This window comes from Chiloscyllium plagiosum, chromosome 37, assembly GCF_004010195.1.
Source record: "Chiloscyllium plagiosum isolate BGI_BamShark_2017 chromosome 37, ASM401019v2, whole genome shotgun sequence".
NCBI classification, from domain to species: domain Eukaryota; kingdom Metazoa; phylum Chordata; class Chondrichthyes; order Orectolobiformes; family Hemiscylliidae; genus Chiloscyllium; species Chiloscyllium plagiosum.
In genome coordinates, this window is record NC_057746.1 from 20,093,329 (window position 1) to 20,099,130 (window position 5,802).

Sequence of the window (5,802 nt, forward strand, 5' to 3'; positions counted from 1 at the left end):
TAGGGGGGCGTGGACCTGACCAGGTAGTCACGGAGGGAACGGTCTTTGCGGAAGGCAGAAAGGGGTGGGGAGGGAAATATATCCCTGGTGGTGGGGTCTGTTTGGAGGAGGCGGAAACGTTGGGATCCGGGACAAAGCAGGCCCCTCTATTTGCACCATATCGGCAAACACTCTCTTCCCTCCACCACCGATGCTCAGTAGCAGCAGTGTCTACTCTCTACAAGATGTGGTGTAGCAATGCACCAATGCACAGCATTCAAACTCACGATATTCACTACCTGGAGGTGGGCGGCACGGTGGCCCAGTGGTTAGCACTGCTGCCTCACAGCGCCGGAGACCCGGGTTCAATTCCCGCCTCAGGCGACTGACTGTGTGGAGTTTGCACGTTCTCCCCGTGTCTGTGTGGGTTTCCTCCGGGTGCTCCGGTTTCCTCCCACAGTCACAAAGATGTGCAGGTCAGGTGAATTGGCCATGCTCAATTGCCCGTAGTGTTAGGTAAGGGGTAAATGGAGGGGTATGTGCTTCGGCGGGTCGGTGTGGACTTGTTGGGCCAAAGGGCCTGTTTCCACACTGTAATGTAATCTAATCTAATCTAATACAGGTATGGGAGCACAGCCACGTGCAAGTTTCCCTTCAAGATGATCCCACACTCTGACTTGCTGTTTCACTGCTGCCTGATCAGAAACTGGAACCTTACGGCACCATCGATGTCTCCATAACCACACAACCCACCACCACATTCTCCAGGGCAGTTAGGGATGGGCAGTAAATGCTGGCTCAGGCACTGACATTCCGTGACCGAATAAGCGAAAGCCATACTAGAAACTGGAAGCAGTGGCCACTGCCCATTTCACTCAATGCAGTAAATGGAGCCAATCAAGAGTAAAGGAAAGTCAGAGCCAAACTGAAGGAGGGCAGAGCGGCACTTGGCAAAGTAGAATAAAGAACTATGGATACTGATAATCTGAAACAGAAACTCGGCAGGTCTGGCAGTATCTACAAAGAGAGAGAAAAAAACAGAGTTGCCATTATGTGCCCTTGAGCCTTTGTCAAAACATGACAATGTATCCAGTTTCTGGTGTTGGGTGAAAGAGAACTTTTGGTGAATAGGAGTTAGAAGCTGAGGAGAGACCAAATCAAGGAGAGTTGACATAAAACCATGATTTGAACGTTCAGCTTTTATTTTGAATTTTCTTTGTGCATTTGTGTATTCATGAGCTGAGTACTTCAACAGCATTAGGATTACGGACTGTTCTTCACAAGTGGCTGTACATGGAAATACATCTGGTTTCACTGGTCCCACTCTGATTACACTCAGCCCCAAGAGAAACATTGCCCCGTGAGCGTTAGCAGCGTGGTTTAGTGAGGCACAACGCACTTGTACAGCTCAGTATTACCTGATGCAGGAAACTGGAATCGGACACACAGAAGGGGGTCGGTCCATTGTGCCCAAAGAAAATAATACCAATTAGATCCACCTCCCTGCTCCATCCTTATTTCTTCTTCTTTTCCAATTCCCTTTCGAAAGTGATTTTACTAGCCTTTGGGGCAATGCGTCCCAGGTCATTGTGCAAGAAACGCGGTTTCAACCTCAAGTGTTGGGCAAGACAGTGCATTAGTCAGAGGTAAATGTAGAGTGATAGGACGGGGAATGGGTTTGGGTGGGATACCCCGTCGGAGGGTTGGTGTGGACTTCTTGGGCTGAAGGGCCCATCTCCACACTGTAGGGATTCAAGATAGTCTGGTTAATTTTCATTCTGCTCCCACTCTGACCTTTCTGTTGTCAGCTTGCTGCAGTGAGTGATGGAACCCAATGCACTTCATCCCTTGCTCTACACTCAACCTTAGCCCCCACCATTTCAGACTGCAGTCTCTGCCTTCGCTTTGCAGCTTTCCCCCCCCCCCCCCATCGCCCCAGGCCCACCTCTCCCACTTTCAGTCGGCCATGGTTCATCACATGTCCGCCAGGGAACATCTTTTGTTCCTATTCATTACCACTCCCTTGGGCCTTTTAATTGTTTAATGCATCCTGCTGTCCACCATGTCACACAAGCATCCCCTTTGGATCTTTCTTAACACTCCATTCCATGGAAGTTGTTGACCTGAGAAAAGGGGACGAACCTTAGCAACAGGAGTATTCTATTCAGTCCATCGGGCCTGTCCCTCCGTTCCATACGATAGTGGCTGACCAAACCCTTCATTGCCTTTTACCCAACCCCATCCGCATAACCCTGGCAGTCGCCGATACTCAGAAATCTAACAATCTCCACCTCAAACCATACTCCCCATGGCTCTCTGTGGTAGGCAATTTCACAATCCTGTTGTTTGGAACTCTGGAGGATACGGGGCCCACATTTCCCAGACTCTCCTTCCCAGGAGCAAGTCTGGTGAACCTTTGATGTACTCCTCCTACAGCAATAATATCTTTCCTGAGATTCGGAGACTAAAACTGCACACAATATTCAAGGCGCAATCCAACCAGCGATCCAGGTTGGAAGGACAGTTCGTAGAGTCATAGAGATGTACAGCACGGAAACAGACCCTTCGGTCCAACCCGTCCATGCCGACCAGATATCCTAACCCAATCTAGTCCCACCTGCCAGCACCCGGCCCATATCCCTCCAAACCCTTCCTATTCATATACCCATCCAAATGCCTCTTAAATGTTGCAATTGTATCTCCCTATAGCTCAAACCCTCCAACCCTGGCAACATCCTTATAAATCTTTTCTCAACCCTTTCAAGTTTCACAACATCTTTCCGATAGGAAGGAGACCAGATTTGCACGCAATATTCCAACAGTGGCCTAACCAATGTCCTGTACAGCCGCAACATGACCTCCCAACTCCTGTACTCAATACTCTGACCAATAGAGGAAAGCATACCAAACACCTCCTTCACTGTCCTATCTACCTACGACTCCACTTTCAAGGAACTATGAACCTGTACTCCAAGGTCTCTGTGTTCAGCAACACTCCCTAGGACCTTACCATTAAGTATATAAATCCTCGTCAGTTATTCTGAATTCCTATTTCTCTATTTATCTAATTTATTGCTGGACTTTATTCTTCTAATTATTTTTTTCCCAAGGAATTTGTACTTAAGATTCTGCACCGTGCTACTTAAGGTGGCACTATAAGTGGCAACTTGTAAACGTTTCACTGTAGTCATGTGATCACATGTGACAGTACAGCTAATTCTTGTTCTAACCAAGCCCCGATACAACTGAAACGAGACCTCATTACTCCTGTACTCAAATTCATTTTGCAGTAAAGGCTGACATTGTATTAGTCTTCCTAACAGCTTGCTGCGCTTCCAGTGACCGATCAACAAGGGGGTCTCTGTGTACATCTAGACTTCCCACTGCACCTACCATTTCAGAAATGCCCTGCTCACCTGTTCCTCCTATCATGGTGGATAATCTCACCTTTTAACAGATGACCTTCCATCTTGCCTGTTCTTGCCCATTGACGCAGCCTGCCCAAACCCTCCTGGGACCACTGTATACCTCCCTCACCACACACATTCCCAATTAGCGGAGAGGTGGAAAATGTAACTGCGGTGGCCCGTTCCCGATGGCGGGATAGCATATACGGGTGCTGTGGCCGCTCTCTGACTTCTGTGAAAATGGGACATGTTCCGGCTGCGTGTGCGGGAGGACCCGGACGGGAGGGACCTCGCAGCAGTGAAACACGCCGTCTGCTGACTGTGCAGCAGGAGCAGGTGCCACGTGCCTCCCGCAGGAACAAGTAAACCCCTCCTCGCAGACACAGCTGGTCGGACGGTGGCTCAGGGGTTAGCACTGCTGCCTCGCAAAGCCAAGGACCTGGGTTCGATTCCAACCTCGGGTGACTGTCTGTGTGGAGTTTGCACATCCTCCCCGTGTCTGTGCGGGTACCCTCCGGGTGCTCCGGTCTCCTTCCACAGTCTGACGAAGCGCAGGTTAGAGCGGATTGGCCAGGCCCTGTAGTGTTTAGGGGTGTGCAGGCTAGGTGGGTTAAAATCCCTACAGTGTAGAAACAGGCCCTTCAGCCCAACAAGTCCACACTGACCCTCTGAAAAGTTACCCACTCGTATTACTCTACATTTACCCCTGACTAATGCACCTAACCTACACATCCCTGAACACTATGGGGCAACTTAACACGGCCAATCCACCCTAACCTACACATCTTTGGATTGTGGGAGGAAACTGGAGGAAACCCACGCAGACATGAGTAGAATGTGTAAACTTCACACAGACAGTTGCCTGAGGCTGGAAATGAACCTGGGTTAGCCATGGGAAATGTAGGGTGGGATGCTGTTCAGTGGGTCAGTGTGGACCCAATGGATTGTGTAGACTGCTTCCACATTGCAGGTGTTTCTATGACTCAACTCCCTTAACACGAGATTTAATCTGCAGCTCAAATCTCTTTTTGAACTTACATTTCAATTGTAAATCATTCCCATTACATTTGTTTCACTTCTTTCTTTGCATATGTTGTTATTATTTGCTGAGACTAACTTAGAGCGCTAACTGTACTGGCACAGCTCAGCCTTCCCACACTTCGATGGTTAAACAGGAGTTCGGGTCATTTCCTCCATTGTGGAAGAAATAATGTCGTGGGCTTTTTTTTTAATTGCAAAAATATACTTCATTCATAAAAATCTTTTGGTGCCTGTGCAGTTGGTGATGCCATTATTATGTATACATTGCATGTCTTTACATACAGAGATCAAACTGAGTCACTTAAATTTACAAGTCTGTATGTTAACCAGGAGAAAGTGAGGACTGCAGATGCTGGAGATCAGAGCTGAAAAATGTGTTGCTGGAAAAGCACAGCAGGATTCCTGAAGAAGGGCTTATGCCCGAAACGTCGATTCTCCTGCTCCTTGGGTGCTGCCTGACCTGCTGCACTTTTCCAGCAACACATTTTTCAGCTCTGTATGTTAACCATCCAGCCTCTTGGTGTTTAGCTGAGGCATCAGTGGAGCCCCATTACCAAGTGGGCCCCACTCGTTCTTCATTGGCAGGCAGATGTTACAAGGTGGTCTTTCCCCACCGCGCCTTGGCGGCAGCTGCCCCAAGCTTCAGCGCGTCCCTCAAAACGTAGTCCTGGACCTTGGAATGTGCCAGTCTGCAACACTCAGTCGGGGTCAGCTCTTTCAGTTGGAAGATCAACAGGTTTCGGACAGACCAAAGAGCGTCTTTCACTGAGTTGATGATCCTCCAGGCACAGTTGATGTTCATCTCAGTGTGCGTCCCGGGGAACGAGGTGGGTTTTTTCTGTTCACTCCTCGTTGCAAAGGTAAGGACAGTGTCTTTTTTTTAAAAGAAAGACTGCGGACTAGAATGAGGAAGGGTTATTTTAAGATCACTGTTTGAAAGGCTGGCTAGTTGTCTTGAAAGCCAGTGGGCTGATAGCCATTGCACAGCAGACTTATGAACAACTACGTGAACCAACCTCAATTGAAGCTGCAGTTACAGATGATTAGGAATTGAGGGCTGTCCAGCTTTTGTTAGCAACACGATTTTGATTGGTCTACGGAACAATGACTGCTTATCGATGCCCGTGTGATTGGTTCTCAGACAATTGAGCAGCTTGGAACTGGAGAGTCAGATTTGAAGAGTGTATGGTGCTGGAAAAGCACAGCAGGTCAGGCAGCATCTGAGGAGCAGGAGAGTCGACGTTTTGGGCAGAAGCTCTTCATCAAGAATGTGTTATTGGCGGGGGCAAAGGATGCTGAGAGATGTTTAGGAAGGTGGGAGTGGGGGGTAGGGGAAGGTAGCTGGGAAGGCGATAGGTGGATGCAAGTGGGGTGG